This window comes from Ursus arctos, unplaced genomic scaffold (assembly GCF_023065955.2).
Source record: "Ursus arctos isolate Adak ecotype North America unplaced genomic scaffold, UrsArc2.0 scaffold_1, whole genome shotgun sequence".
NCBI classification, from domain to species: Eukaryota; Metazoa; Chordata; class Mammalia; order Carnivora; family Ursidae; genus Ursus; species Ursus arctos.
The window spans coordinates 49,644,526-49,660,678 of NW_026622763.1; the positions used below are offsets into that span (position 1 = coordinate 49,644,526).

At 37.2% G+C, this 16,153-nt stretch overlaps 1 protein-coding gene across 8 annotated transcripts in view; it reads left to right on the forward strand.

Moving 5' to 3' along the window:
- Positions 1 to 16,153, forward strand: part of UBR3 (ubiquitin protein ligase E3 component n-recognin 3) — a 228,447-nt gene that overhangs the window by 702 nt on the left and 211,592 nt on the right. The gene's annotated exons all lie outside the window — the stretch shown is intronic.

The window sequence follows — 16,153 nt, forward strand, 5'->3', positions numbered from 1 at the left end:
TCAAGGGAAAGGAGTGGGGGAGGGTGCAGCCACATGGGGAAGGAGGTGACTGAGCTGTCAGCAGTGGAAAGAGAATGGGGAGAGGGGAGAGCGGAGAGCGTGTTTACGGAACGAAGCTGTGAATTTTCGGGGAAGCCAGGGCGAGTGAGTGGTAGCGACAGAAGAGCCAGTGCGTGGGGTAGGAGGGGAAGGAGGAGGAAAGGATACTTGGGCAATCTGGTGTCGAGCTGTCAATTGTGTACTTACTGGGAAAAGCTTTAAAGCTGCCTGGTTCTTGGCAAGAAATTGATGATGTGATTTGGATTGGCTGGGAGGGGGATGGTATTGGGGACCGAATTGGGTCTCAGGATGGTAAGAGTCGGGAAGGTGATCTTGCAGCTGCAGGGGAGGACAGCTTGTGTAGAAGGACTTCTGAACTGTCAGTGTGTCTGTCGGTATCGGGGAAGGAGCTCTGAGAGAGCTTATGAGGGTTGAGGGAGGAGGGAAGGGGAGGGGCCTGCATGAAAAGTGACTGTTGAGCTGTCAGTGGAGTATTTGGTATGCTGGAATGACATCTAGAATTGGGCTACTGAACAGTCGGTTATAGAACACCCTACATACCAGAAGAACAAACAAAACACTGAGCGAATTAGGAATCAAATATTAGGTCTTCTCCAGTTAAACGGACACTTTATTCACTAATATGTGAACCTCTATCTAAAAGGAGACAGTCAACAAATGCTTTTTCGATAGGAGAAATGTACCAGGGTGTTGGGACTTAGGACAAAAGGCATTTCAGAGATTGCAGTGAGTTGGTACATGTAGTGTCTTGGCTTGGGACATGATATCAATGTCTGGGAAAGTCCTGGGAAAAGAAAAAAACTTGGTGAAAGAGAGGACATTTTGGCTGGGCAGTAGTTGAAAGAATGTTAGCAAATCCAGGTATTCAAGTTTTAGAATTTTCAGTGTTACAATTAATGGTAGAGCATACTCCTTTTAGAAAGGGTCACTATTTTCTTCTTTGGAGTACTCGTAGGTTACTGTTACTACAGAATGTTTGTATACATCAGGTGCAAGCAAGGCTCCTAGGATATTAAAAATGAACAAGACATTGACCTACCTCCTAAGCGGCTTACATGGGAGTAGAAAATGATAAATTCTTTAAATAGTCTGGGAGTTAGAGAAGGCTTCTGTGCAGAGGGAGTATGAAAAAGGCTTCAGGAAGGAGGTATTTTGAGCTTGTAACTACTATCACTACTACTACTAACAACAATAGTGGCAGTAGTAAAAAGGTAAAATATTCATGTAGCCAAAAAAGCAAAAGAGAAAAAATAAAAAGATGCACAGTTTGAAGTTTCCCTCCCATCCTTTATTTCATCTGCCCAGTTCCTTCCCACCATTACTACTTTCTCTTAGTGCAAAAACAAACAAGGATGAATATGTATTTTGATTATTCAATTTCTTTTTATGCAAAAAGTAACATAACATCTTGCATTTTTACTTACCAAGCACTTACCAAGAGGTCTTTCCATGTCAGTAAATCAGTGCACTCAGTCTACTTAAAAAAAAAAATCTGTATAGTGTTCATGTCACAAATTTGCCACTCTTTTTAAATTTATTTTTCTGTTTTTTGTTTTTGCTTTTTAAGAAAGAGAATGAGCACGAACCAGGGAAGGGGCGGGGGGAGAGAGAGAGAGAATGAATGTTAAGCAGGCTCCACACCCAGCACATTGTGAGGCTCCATCTCACAACCCTGAGATCATGACCTGAGCTAAAATCAAGACTCGGACATTTAACCGACTGAGCCACCCAGGCACCCCACAACGCCACGCCACGCCACTCTATCATCATTTTTGATATTTGACATTTGGGTTTCCAGTATGAAATAAAAAACCTGGTATACCTGTCTTTTTTTTTTTTTTTTAAGATTTTATTTATTTATTTGAGAGAGAGTGAGCGAGAGGGTGCACGAGCAGGGGCAGAGAGAGAGAGAGGGAGAAGCAGACTCCCTGCTGAGCAGGGAGCCCAATGTGGGGCTCAGTCCCAGGACCTGAGCTCAAGGCTTAACAACTGAGCCACCCAGGTGCCCATATACCTGTCTTTTTACACCTGTGCAAAAATATCAGTGAGATAAATTCCCAATGGTGGGATTTACAAATTGCCCTCTATAATGAGTACTAAAGAAAGTATCAGACTTCTGTTTTCCAACAGCCTCATCAAAACAGTGTTATTAACATTTCAAATTTTTATCCATCTGGTAAACAGTGGTCAAATATTAACTGCTTTACATTATGTAACTCATTTAATCTTCAACAAACCTGAGATTGTTAGTCATTATTCCCATGATACAGAAGAGGAAAGTGGAGCACAGTTTTAAAAAACTTAAGTCAGGGTTATCTAGGTAGTAAGCTACTGCTGGCCTGCTGGCTCCAGAGAGTGACAGCTCAACATTTCTTTCTACTGCCTCTACAGATAGCATTCCTGCTGGGGACTTCTGTTCAATACTGTGTTTTTGTCTTTTTTTTAATATGCCATTCTTATTTGGGTGTTTGTTTCTTTTTCTTTTTCTTTTTAAAAACTTAAAAAAAATTTTTAAGAGGGATTTTAAAATGGGAATTGGAACAATCCTTTATTGATATGTAGATATTTTTTCTTCTTAGATGAGGTTAGCATTTGGGACCCCCAAAGAAGGGGAAAGTAGGAAATAATATTGATTCTTTCCTGAATTTTGGAACACAGTCATAATAATCAGATTAGTCTGCATGAGTTGTAAGTCTGATCTCAGTTGTGATGCTTCCATGTAGGAGCAGAAACATCTCAGTTGTTTCTTTGAAGGTACTCATACAGAATGAGTCCTCATCTTACAGCATTTACATTTACTGACATCTGGTAGATTTTTTTTTTTTTAAAGATTTTATTTATTTATTCGACAGAGATAGAGACAGCCAGCGAGAGAGGGAACACAAGCAGGGGGAGTGGGAGAAGCAGGCTCCTAGCGGAGGAGCCTGATGTGGGGCTCGATCCCACAATGCGGGGATCACGCCCTGAGCCGAAGGCAGATGCTTAATCGCTGTGCCACCCAGGCGCCCCGACATCTGGTAGATTCTTATTTTTTCCCTAGTGTGGCAGCCCTCTGTGAGTTGATACATAGTGTTAAATAATTATTATTGCTTATCTGGAATGGAGAGCTATTTCCTATATATGCCGGCAGTTACCATGTCCATTTTCATAAAGGGCAAGAGTAAACAATAAGTGTATTGTGGCCACGTGAAAATTCTGAAATTTTTACAGCTCTTTGAGTTAGATAGAATAATTCTGGGCTATACACCTAATCTACTGCCTGGACAGACGTAGGTGATGTTAGCCAACAGTTCAGGTTAAAAGGCTGCCTCTGGAACTTTTCAGAACTGAAAGTCATCAACAAATTATAGTAGTGTTCCTGGTGGGCAAAGCTGGAATACCCTAACATGGACAGAATATATTTAACTTTTCTCAGTTTTTGATATTTCTTTTTTTTTTTTTTTTAAGATTTTATTTATTTATTTGACAGAGATAGAGACAGCCAGCGAGAGAGGGAACACAAGCAGGGGGAGTGGGAGAGGAAGAAGCAGGCTCACAGCAGAGGAGCCTGATGTGGGGCTCGATCCCAGGACTCCAGGATCACGCCCTGAGCCGAAGGCAGACGCTTAACCGCTGTGCCACCCAGGCGCCCCCAGTTTTTGATATTTCTTAAAATCCCTTTAGGTTGCTAAAAATTAAAGACATGTTGTTTTTGGGGTTGTTATTGTAACTGCAGTAGAAATTTTTAAATATCATTGTTCAGCAAATTTTTAAGGAAGGATTCTATTTTCTCTGTATCTGCTTTCTTAGAAAACCTGCTGTGCTTAATCCTTTTCCCAGGTGTCTGTTGTGGGTAGGATGTGTGATTGGAGATGGGGAAGAATGTTGGATCTACCACAACCTATATTACTATTTAATATTCAAATTTATAATTATAAAAATATAGGGAGAGGATTCAGTTATTTTTGTAGTGGTATTGATATGGTGTGGAAATATTAACAGGTATACAAACCAAAGGAAGAAAATAACTAAAAATTTATTTGTGGGTGCACCTGGGTGGCTCAGTTGGTTAAGCGTCTGCTTTTGGCTCTGGTCATGATCCTGGCGTTCCAGGATTGAGTCCCACATGGGGCTCCCTGCTCAGCAGGAAGTCTGCTTCTCCGTCTGACCTCCCCCATCTTGTGCTCTCTCTCTGTCTCTTTCACTCTCTCTTTCTCTCAGATAAATAAATAAATAAAATCTTAAGAAAAAAAGAAAATTCATTTGTGGGATGATATCACAATGGCTATGGAAACTAGATATTAATAACTGTATGTATAACAGCATATTTTTGCCACTAATGAATAAATACAATCATTGTCAAAAAATGGTTGATGGATGGATAAATTAAAAAAAAGTAATGAAAAATCTAAAATAATGTCTAATTGGTTTGGGGTTCTGATGGTGCTAACCAGAAGTTGAAATTTTATTTACTTATTTTTTATTTTATTTTTATTTTATTTTATTAGTTTTGTATTTGAAAGAGAGAGAGAGAGAGAGGGAGCACAAGCAGGGGGGAGGGACAGAGGGAGAAGCAGACTCTCTGGTGAGCAGGGAGCCTGATTCTGGACTCAGTCCCAGGACCCTAGGGTCATGACCTGAGCTGAAGGCAGCCGCTTAACCGATTGAGCCACCCAGACACCCAGAAGTTGGAATTTTAAACATTTAGTTCTCAAATTTTGGTGCAGAGGTTGACCATTTTCATGTTCTATCCTGTATTTATAGATTTTTTTTTAAAGATTTTATTTATTTATTTGACAGAGAGACAGCCAGCGAGAGAGGGAACACAAGCAGGGGGAGTGGGAGAGGAAGAAGCAGGCTCCCAGCAGAGGAGCCTGATGTGGGGCTCGATCCCAGAACGCTGGGATCACGCCCTGGGCTGAAGGCAGATGCTCAACGACTGAGCCATCCAGGCGCCCCTATAGATTTTTTTTTTTTTTTTTTGCCTCCTTGCTTGTTCTTCCTCACAGATGCTAAGCTCTTGAAAAAATAGGAACCTTAGGGGCGCCTGGGTGGCTCAGTCGTTAAGTGTCTGCCTTCAGCTCAGGGCGTTATCCCGGGGTTCTGGGATCGAGCCCCACGTCAGGCTCTTCCGCTGGGAGCCTGCTTCTTCCTCTCCCACTCCCCCTGCTTGTGTTCCCTCTCTCGCTGGCCGTCTCTCTCTGTCAAATAAATAAAATCTTTAAAAAAAAATAGGAACCTTATCTTGCTATTAATCAGAGACAAGCATAGTCTCTTGCATTTAGAAGGTGCTTAGTAAATTGGATGAATTAAATTGAATTAAGTTGGATAAAATAGTGGCTATTACACCTGAAAATTTGCCCTGAGATTACATTGGTTTAGTTATTCATTGATTAATTATTAAATTGATTATTTATTGATTATTAAACCCATAGCATCTTTTTTGAGGGTGCTTTCTTTTTTAATTTCAAAAGTAATACATATTGGTTATAACATAAAAATTGTGGAGAGGCACCTGTGTGGCTCAGTCAGTTAAGCGTCTGCCTTTGGTTTGGGTCATTATCCCTCTGCACTGCTCATGCTTTCTGTCTCTCAGATAAATAAATAAAATCTTAAACAAAAATAAGTGGATAAGTAAAAAGGGTTCCTCTTTCCTCCATCCCACTCCTCAGTGACAGAGTTCCCTTATTTTCTTTTAAGCTTAGCTATAGGTTTAAAAGATGTTAATTATAATTTACTCTGCAAGTGTAGCTCTTTTGTTGTGTGAAATTTTTAGGTTTTTTAGGTTTATTTGGTATGTGGCAGTGCCAGAAATGGAAGCAGTGAATGTCTGGCTAAATAGTGTCATACTCTTCTGTACCTGGCTTTTTCCCTCTTAACATAATTATTGCACACTATCTCTTAATAGTGCACATAGAACCATTTCATTTTTTTAAACAGTTAAACTGTATTTCATTGCACTTTTATATTTTTTTCCTGTAATTTATGCTGTCATTTCCCTACAGATAGACATTTAAATTGTTTCCAGTCTTGGACTATTATAAACATTGTTGCAGTCAGTATGCTTATATACACTTCTTTGTGTATATGTGTGTGCACATGGGTGAGGATAAATTCCTAGAAGCTATTATCTTGGTTAAAGAAAATGTACATTTTAAACTTTGATAGAGCCCTCCAAAGATGTGAATTTACACTCTACCAACAATGAATGAAAGAGCATGTTTCCCCACATCCTGGCCAATATATATGGTGTTTTGGTATTTTATTTTTACTTATTTGTTTTTTAAAGATTTTATGTATTTGACAGAGACACAGGAAGAGAGGGAACACAAGGGGGGGGGGTGGGAGAGGGAGAAGCAGGCTTCCTGCTGAGCAGGGAGCTCGACGACTCAGGGTTCAATCCTAGGACCCTAGGATCGTGACCTGAGCCAAAGGCAGGCACTTAATGACTGAGCCACCCAGGTGCCCTGGTGTTATCAGTTTAACAGATTTGTTAATCTATTAAGTGAGAAGCGATATATTGTTTCATTTATTAACACCCCCCCCCCTCGCCCTGTGCCCTTTCTTTCCAAACTGGAGTATTTTGAAGCAAATCTCAACTATCTTATAATTTAACTTATAAATATTTGAGTATGTACCTCAGTAAAGAGATGTGAACTCTTAAAAATAAAACATAACCCAAATGTCCATTGACAGATGAATGGGTAAGCAAAATGTGGTATATACATAAGATGGACTATTACTCAGCCTTTAAAAGGAATGGAGTTCAGACACATGCTACGGTAGGGACGATCCTTGAAGACTATGCTAAGTGAAATAAACTGAATACAAAGGACAAATATTGTATGATTCTGTTTTTATGAGGTACCTGCAATAGTTTAATTTTAGAAACAGAAGGTAGAATGGTAGTTGCCAGGGGCTGGAGGGAGAGGGGAATGGGGACAGAGTTTTAATTTGGGAAGATGAAAAAGTTCTTGAGATGGATTGTGGTGATGGCTGCACAACGGTGTGAATGTTCTTAATATTACTGAACTGTACACTTAAAAAGTTAAAATGATAAGTTTTATGTTATGTATATTTTATGACAATTAAAAGAACAACCATAGTACCATTTACCACACCTGAATATTCACAATTATTTCTTAAAGTCTTCAAGTATCCAGTGTATGTTCAGATTTTCCCAGTTGTTTCATGAATGATCTCTTAAGGTTGATTTAGAATTAGGATTCAAACAAGGCCCTCATATTGTGTTTGGGTGTTATATCTCTTAGGATTCTTCACCACCCTCCTCCTTTTTTTTTTTTTTTTTTTTTGTCTCTGCAATTTACTAGTTGAAGGAACCCGCATTCTGGGTATTACTGATTCCATCTTGAGATGCGATGTTTAACTTGTTCCTCTGCCCATTATTTCCTGTAAACCAGTGGTTGGGATCTACACTCTTGATCAAATTTTAGATTCTATTTTTTTGTTTTGTTTAGCAAGGAAACTTCATAATGGTTTTATACTTCCTGTTGGATCATATCAGGAGCTACAGAATGTTTCCTTGTTTCTCCTTTAGGTAATGCTAGGGTTAATCTGTGGGCTCAGATTTGTCAGTGTGATCCATTTATTATAAAGTTACCTATCTTGTTAAAGATTTTAGTAGCTATTGTTTATTATTGTCCAGATCCATATTTTTATTAGGGTTTGCAACACAGTGATATTCTAATTGTAGTATCCTTTCATATTCCAGTGAGAGTTTTCTTTCAAGGACCACCTGTACTCACATGTGGCCTCTCCTTGCCCTGCCAACTTAATAATCTCATTGCAGTGGGATCCTCCATTATTTCTTTAACTCACTACATATATTCCTGTTCTTGAAGTTTCATGTTGTATCTTCTGCAGAGTCCGGTGGCAAGTTTTACTTTCACTGTCAAGCTGATCTGTCGGGGCAACACTCCTGTAACATAAGTACAGTGTGAAACTGTATTGCAGGATTTGATTTTTTGAATTATAACAATTTTTTGTCATCTCTAGGTTATATCTTTACAAATAAAAACTTTCAATAAAGATATGATGATAAAGACCTGTGCCATATCTACCTCTTTTATTTATATCCTCTCACACATATTTAGAGTTTTAGTAAATTGGTCAATTGTATCATATTTTGTGTTTATTGATTTTGTAGGGAGAGTGTTAGAACTAATCTCTTAAATGATTTATGTATGTATCCATGGATTTACACGGATTACTTGTGAAATTTTCTTCCCTGTGAATCTAGAATTTTCTCTACTGCAATATCCATCTAACTCAGGTCATGAATTCAAGCAAGGGAACATGACATTTCTCATGATTGAAGAGCTTGAAGGAAAGAGTTGAAGAAATTTTTTGTTCTCTTTTCTGTGCTCATTTTACTTTTTTTTTTCTCCCATTGCTAGTTTACCAGAAATGGTATAGCCAGATTCTTAGTGTAGAACATTCTACTTGAGCTGGAAGTGTAACCTCTAGTCATCTTCATTGTAATAAGGTTTAACTACAACAGAGCAATTTGGAAGTCTTATTAGATTGTAATCGTATTTCCTAGTCATTTTTATGTTATATAAAACCCATTCAAACTATTTTCAGCTATGAAACATTTTCAATATATAGAAAGGTACAAAAGTAATATAAAAAATACCTTTGTACTCACCACTGAGATTAATAGATGTTAACCTTTTGCCCTATTTGCTATAGAGCTTTTTTTTTTTTTAAAGATTTTATTTATTTATTTGACAGAGGGAGACACAGCCAGCGAGAGAGGGAGCACCACCGGGGGAGTGGGGGAGGAAGAAGCAGGCTCCCAGCGGAGCAGGGAGCCTGATGCGGGGCTCGATCCCAGGACCCTAGGTTCACGGCCTGGGCCAAAGGCAGACGCTTAACGACTGAGCTACCCAGGTGCCTGTATAGAGCTTTTTTTGACCAAAAAACTAAGGGTCATCTTGTCCCTTCCTTTCTCTTTCCCTCTGCAGGGGTTACTATTACCCTGAAATTCCTGTGTGAAAATCCATGCATGTTTTGTACTTTTGCTACACTTAAACAAATATGGATTGTTTTAGTGTTAAAATTGTGCATAAATTATATGAATCTTTTTGAAGCTTGCCTTTTTCACTTACCAAGTTACTAATATGGATTCATTTCTAACTGCTACTAAGTATTCTGTGGTATGATTAAACCATGGTTTGGCGATCTATTTCTTTGCTACGGGACAATTAGATGCTTTACATTTTTTCATTGTTTGCAGGGCTGCAGTGAACATTTTCCCATGTGTCTCTTTGTGTATATATACTAGAATTTTTTTAGGATAGATTTGTGGGAGAGGGATTGCTATGTCATAGAGTGTGCTATTCTTCATACACACACATACACACACATATTGTGTGTATGTGTGTGTTGGTCTGTTGGATATAAACATACTTTTTAAATTTGCATTTTCAGATTAGTAACAGAACTTCCATTACACCATTGAGCAGAAGTGGTGAATGTGGACGTTCTTGTCTTGTATCTCATGTTAGGGGAAAGTAAATCTTTTTTTAAATATGATATTAGTGGTAGGATTTTGTTAGATGCCTGTTATCAGATTGAAGAATTTCTCTTCTATTCCTAGTTTGCTGAGAATTAAAAATTTTTTAAATTCTATTATTTTTTTAAGGATTTATTTATTTATTTGAGAGAGAGAGAGCACGAGGAGAAGGAAGAGGCAGAGGGAGAGGGAGAAGCAGGTTCCCTGCTGAGCAGGGATCCCGATGCGGGGCTTGATCGCAGGACCCGGAGATCATGACCCCATCTGAAGACAGATGCTTAACCGACTGAGCCACCCAGGTGCCCTTGAGAAATTTTTTTTTTTTTAAATCACAAATGAGTTGTTAGATTTTGTCAAGTGGTTTTTTTTGCTTCTATTGAGATAGTTGTATGATTTTTCTTTTTTAATCTGTAGATATGGTGAATTACATGGAACAATTTTTGAGTATTGAACCAGTCTTACATTCCTGGGATAAACTCTGCTTGGTTACGATGTATTGTCTTTTTTTTTTTTTTTCTTATTGTCTTGCTGGATTCAAGTTCCTAGTATTTTGATGTGAGGATTTTTGTATCTATGTTCAAGAGGAATATTGGACTTCTTTTGTAATATCTTTGTTTTCTTCTTTGGTAATATATTTGTCTGATTTGAGTATCGAGATAAAGCTAAAGCTACTTACATAAAATAAGTTGGGAAGGTTTCCTTCTATATTTTTTAAAGAGTTTATGTAGAATATAACTATTTCTCCCTCAAATGTTTGATGAAATTTGACAGTGAAACAATAATAAGTTGGGAGTATTTACTGTTGGAATGTTTTTAAGTACAAATTTAATTTCTTTAATGATGTAGTACTTATTCAGGTTACCTTTTTTTATTGTGTTTGCTTTGGCAGTTTTAATCTTTCAAGGAGTTGGTCCATTTCATCTAAATGAATTTATGGGCAAAATGTCCTTTGTAATATTTTATTATTCTTTCAGTGTCTTTAGGTTATCTAGTGATATTCTTGTTTTCATTTCTTTGTCGCAGTTGTTGCCCTTTTTAAGAAATCAGCTTTTGGTTTTATTGATTTCTATCTTTTTTTTTTTCCTATTTGTTCTTCATTCCATTTATATGTGCTCTTTATTACTGTCTTCCTTCTTGTTTTGTCATTCTTTTTTTTTTTTTTTTAAGGTGGCATTTTAGATCAATGCTTTGTGACCTTTTTCTTTTCTAATGTAAGTGTTTGGTGTTATAAATTTCCCTCTATGTACAGTTTTAGAGGCAACCCACAGATTTTGATGTTTTTACTTTTATTCAGTTCCAACTATTTTCTGTTTTCCGTGATTTCCTTTATGGCCATGGGTTATTTAGAAGTTTTAGAGATCTTCTCAGATTATGTTTTGTAGTAATTTCTAGGTGAATTCTGTTGTAGTCAGAGAACATACATATATATCAATTTATTTAAAAATGTTAACTTTTTTTTAAAGGTTTCCTTCATAATCCAGAATATGGTCTATCTTGGTGAATGTTCCATATACACTTGAAAAAAGTATGTATTGGGCACCTAGGTGGATCAGTTGGCTAAGTGTCTGCCTTTGGCTCAAGTTATGATCCCAGGGTCCTGGTATCGAGCCCCACATTGGGCTACCTGCTCAGCAGGGAGTCTGCTTCTCCCTCTGCCCTTGCCCCCACTTGTGCTCTCTCTCTCTCTCTTTCTTGATTACTCTCTTTCTCAAATAAATAAATAAATACAAGTTTAAAGATTTTAAGTTTGTCATCTTGGAACTTGTTTCTTATTTATCCCATCTACTTTTGTTTTTTTCCTCTTTTCTGCCTTCTTTTCGATTGAGTATTTTTTTGTTTCCATTTTATCTCCTTTGTTGGTTTATTATTTTTTTATTATCTTGTTATTTTACTGATTGCTTTATGGATTTTAAGGATTGATATTAATTTTTCTTTAAATGTTTGGTAGAATTTACCACTGAAGCCATCTGGTCCTGGGCTTTTTTGGCTGGTAGATATTTGGTTAGTGATTCAGTCTCCTTAGTTGTTATTGGTTTGTTCAGATTTTCTTTCTTTTTTTTTTTTTCGTTGATTCAGTCTTCAGTAATTGTATGTTTCTAGAAGTTTATCCGTTTCTTCTAGGTTGTCTAATTCGTTTGCGTATAATTGTTCATAGTAACTTCTTATGATCCTTTGTGTTTCTGTGGTACCAGTTGTAATTTCTCCTTTTTCATTTATTATTTTATTAATTTGAATAATTTTTCTTTTTTTTGTGATTAGTCTAGCTAAAGATTGGTCAGTTTTGTTTATCTTTTCAAAAAACCAAGTCTAAGTTTTGTTGTTCTTTTCTATTGATTTTTCATTCATTATTTCAGCTCTTTTCTATTTTCTTTCTTCTGCTAGCTTTGGACTTGGCCTGTCCTTCCTTCCTTCCTTCCTTCCTTCCTTCCTTCCTTCCTTCCTTCCTCCTTCCTTCCTTCCTTCCTTTCTTTCTTTCTTTCTTTCTTTCTTTCTTTCTTTCTTTTTCTAGTTCCTTGATATGTAGAGTTAGGTAGTTTATTTGTAATCTTTCTTTTTCCTTAATGTAGGCATTGATAGCTATAAATTTTCCAATTAGAACTGCTTTTTTGGGCATCTTGTAGATTTTGGTTTGTTGTGCTTCTATTTTAATTTCTTTCAAGATTTTTTAGTTTTTTATTTTTAGAATTTTCCTTTCTTCTTTGACCTAGTGGTTGTTCAGGAGTGTATTGTCTATTTTCCCACATTTGTGAGAATCTCAATTTCTCTCCTGTTACAGATTTCTAGTTTTATAGTTTTCATTGTGTTCAGAAAAGATGTAATTTCAGTCTGCTTAAATTTGTTAAAACTTGTTTTGTGGCTTGAGATATGATCTTTCTGGGAGAATGTTCTGTCTTGAGATGGATGTGTATTCTGCTGCTGTTGGATGGAACGTTCTGTATGTGTCTGTTATGTCCATTTGGTTTATAATGTTTACGTCTGCTGTTTCCTTATTAATTGCCTGTCTGGGTGATCTATCCATTGTTTATCACAGTCTCTTATTATTGTATTGCCGTAAATTTTTTCTTTCATTTGTGTTACTGCTTCTTTTACATGTTTAGGTGCTCTGATGTTTAGGTACATAAATATTTACAGTTGTTGTATCTTCTTGATTAATTGATATCTTATTATGTAGTAACTTTTTTTTTTCTTTTGTGACCATTTTTGACTTAAAGTCTATTTTATCTGATGTAAGTGCAGCCTCTTTTGCTCTCTTTTAACTACTATTTACTTGGGATATCTTTTCCATCCCTTTCAGCTTATGTGTGCCCCATAAAGCTAACATGAGTTTCTTGTAGGCAGCATGTCATTGGATTTTAAAAACCCATTCAGCTTCTCTAGGACTTCTGATTGGAGAATTTAATCCATTTACATTTAGTATTTGTTCATAGATAAGGACTTTTTGTTGCTGTTTTGTTAATTGCTTTTTGACTCTTACAGTTCCTTTTTTCTCTCTTCCTTTGTGATTTGATGTGTTTTTGTGATGACATGCTTTGATTTGTTTCTCTTAACTTTTTTGTATACCTACCACAGGTTCTTCTGTTGTGGTTACCATGAGGCTGACATGAAATATCTTAGAACAACCTTTTTAAAGGTGATAACAACCTAAAACTCTGTAGTTTTACATTTCTCCCTCTCACATTTAGATTATTGATAGTACACTTTATGTCTTTTTATATTTTAAATTATTGTAGTTATAGTTATTTTTAGTATGTTCATTTTTTAGCTTTTAAACAAGCGTTGAAAGTGATTTGCACACTTTGCAATATTAGACAATCTTACTTTGTGTATTTACCTTTGCTGGTGAATTTTATACATTCCTATATTTTATACATTCCTATATTTCCTTTATTAGAGAATCTTACTTTGTATATTTATCTTTGCTGGTGAGTTTTATGCATTTCTATATTTTCACATTAATTAGCATCCTTTCATTTCAGCTTTTAAGAATTCTCTTTAGCATTTCTTTTAAGTCTTGTCAAGGGCGATGAATTTTCTCAGCTTTTTTATTTTGGGAAAGTCTTTATTTCTTCTTTCTTTCTTTCTTTTTTTAAAGATTTTATTTATTTGAGAGAGAGGGAGAGCACGCATGAGCAGGAGGGAGAAGCAGACTCCCTGCTGAACTGGGAGCCTGATGCGGGGCTTGATCCCAGGACCCTGGCATCATGACCTGAGCCAGATGCAGACGCTTAACTGACTGAGCCACCCAGGCGCCACCTCCTTCATTTCTGAAGGGCAGTTTTGCTGGGCATGGTATTCTTGGTTGGCAGTTTTTTTTTTCCAGTAGTTTGAATATATCATCCCACTCTTCTCCTGGCTTGCAAGATTTCTGCGAAGAAATTTATTTATAGACTTAATGGGAGCTCACTTATATGATGAGCTGTTTTCTCTTGCTGCTTTCAAATTTTTCTTTGTCTTTGACTTTTGATAACTTAATTATAATGTGTCTCAGTGTAGCCCTTTTTGGGCCCAACCTACTTAGGGACTCTAGGGCTTCTTGAATCTTTTTTTTTTTTTTTTTAGATTTTATTTATTTATTTGACAGAGATAGAGACAGCCAGCGAGAGAGGGAATACAAGCAAGGGGAGTGGGAGAGGAAGAAGCAGGCTCCCAGTGGAGGAGCCTGATGTGGGGCTCGATCCCAGAACACTGGGATCACGCCCTGAGCTGAAGGCAGACGCTTAATGACTGAGCCACCCAGGCGCCCTGAGAGATCATGCTTTTAGAACTTACTTCATTCATCACTAGACTGTGTCCCAAAATTCTTTCATGTCATAGTAAAGGTATTGTTCACATGATGTTCTGAGCACATCGTACAAGAGACACATACATGCATTCAGCAAATACTGATTAATCACCTCTCTATTCCTGGCAGTAGACTAAATGACAGGAGGTCCTGCTTTCATGGCGTTTACAGTCAAGTGTGGGAACTCGGTGGTCATAGGTTATTACTGGAGAAAGCAAGATAGAGGGTTAAAAAAAGGCGCCCCCAAGGGCTTCCTCAATCTTAATGTCCATTTATTTTACCCAAATTTGGAATGTTTTCAGACATTATTTTTTTAGTAGACTTTGGTCTTCTCTCTTTTCTCCTTTTGTGAGTCCCATAATGTGTATGTTGTTTGTGTGGTATCTTAGGAGTCCTGTATCTTTCTTCACTCTTTCTCATTCATTTTTCCTTTTGCTCCTCTGACTGGATGATTGATTTCAAATGACCTGTCTTTTGTGTTCATGAATTCTTTCTTCTTGGTGAAGTCTGCTGTTGAAGAGTTCTACTGAATTTTTTAGTTAAGTTATATTCTTCAGCTCTAGGATTTGTTTTTAAAATGATTTTCATTTCTTTTGAACTTATTTTACTCATGTATTTTCCTCCTATTTTTGCTTGTCTATCTGAATTTTCTTGTAGTTCATAGAACTTATTTAAGAGGATTATTCTGAAAATTCTTTAGTTCGTTTAGTTCAGCTCTGTTTCTTCATGGTCAGTTATTGGAACTTTATTGATTTCCTTTGGTGGTATCAGGTTTACCTGATTCTTCTTAATCCTCCTTTCTTGCATTGGTATCTGTGCATTTGAAGAAGTGGTCTCCTCTTCCAGTATTTACAAGTTCACTTGGAAGGGAATGATTTTCTTCATTCAGCCCAGCCTGGGATTCTGGATGGGTCATCTGATACTGTCCACTGGCAGGCAGCATTTCCTTCGTGGGTGTTTTGTTGGGTGGGGCCACTGCCTGTGCTCTGAAGTTGAGAGGGGTCCACTCTCAATTTGGGGTTGTACTGCCAAATGAGTCTACATTTAGGTGGGGCTGCTGACTGGGTTCTGTGATCAGGCAGGGCTGTTGGCTGGGCTCCATAATCTCCTCTGGTAGGGTGGAGTCACCGTCTGTACTCCCTGGCTGAGTGGTGTAGCTAGCTGGACTCTGTGATTGGGTGGGGCCACAGGTTAGGTCCTTATCAACCCTCATAGGGTGGGCCCGTGGGTTATGCCCGCTGGCCAAGTGCCAGTCTTTGCTTCCTGCTTGGTAGGGGTTTTTTTGAATTAGCTCTGATTTTGATTTTCTCTTTGATTGTTCAAGCTATCGAAAACTATGGGAGTTACAGTATTTTATTATTCCTAGACTACATTTTAAAGCTTATCTCTTTCACCTGGACACCATATGAAAATTCTTTTCTTGTGCCTTGAGAAAATCTTCTTATAGGTATCATGAAAAAGAGTTCTAGATTAGAAATTAGGCAGTCCTGATTCTAATCCCTTGAATTACTTGGTCATATGGGTGTCCATTTATACTTTTGATACATTTTTACAAATTGTCCTCATATTTGGTATGTTAATTTACACTCTTTCTGTCAGTACAATGAGAATATCCATTTCTTTAATACCTTGCCAAGACAATATATCATCAAACTTTTGGTCTTTGCAAATACGATAGGTACAAAAAAATTGTCACGATATAGTTTTATTTATTCTTTGCCCATGTATTGTTTACAGCTGTGTTACTTAATTTTCAAATTTTAAGGATTTTTAAATGTATGTCTCTTATTGAT